This window comes from Penaeus monodon, chromosome 34, assembly GCF_015228065.2.
Source record: "Penaeus monodon isolate SGIC_2016 chromosome 34, NSTDA_Pmon_1, whole genome shotgun sequence".
NCBI lineage: Eukaryota > Metazoa > Arthropoda > Malacostraca > Decapoda > Penaeidae > Penaeus > Penaeus monodon.
Window position 1 is genome coordinate 22,108,661 of NC_051419.1, and position 574 is coordinate 22,109,234.

Consider the following 574-nt stretch of genomic DNA (forward strand, 5'->3'; position numbering starts at 1 on the left):
ACGGACAGACAGATAGGTAGTCAAAGAAAGATAAATAGAAATCATAAGATTTTATCCATTTATCTTTCTGTAGACGCCACAAGGAATGACATTTGTGGAGGAATAATATTGGGGTAATATTCCAGAGATAATCACGTGTCAGTCAGACGGAAGGAGTGGCATGGAGTGGTATTTTCAAGACACTCAGAGCTCATTTACGTTAAACGAGTTTCATTGCCATCTAACGCGTACAGCATGAATCACAATATCGGCGGAATGATAAGAATAAAGATTAACGAGTATGAGATATGTAAATAACCTTCCCTGACAAAGACCCGGATCTAGTCACTTCAGGCCGACACCCAGCGAAAGCGGAACCAAATCACTAGACAGGGAGTGATATTTACGTGCTGTATCTTGATGGGATGCGTTGCGCCATCATCACAGCGCACAACTAAACTACCAGCTAAGTTAAATAATCGGCGAAAGGGTAAACGTAATCGTACATCTATAATCTCCTCATAACATGCAGGTCCTGAGGGCAAGGCATATTGAAGTTTACGATAACCAAACTTCTACTTTGAATAATTGACAA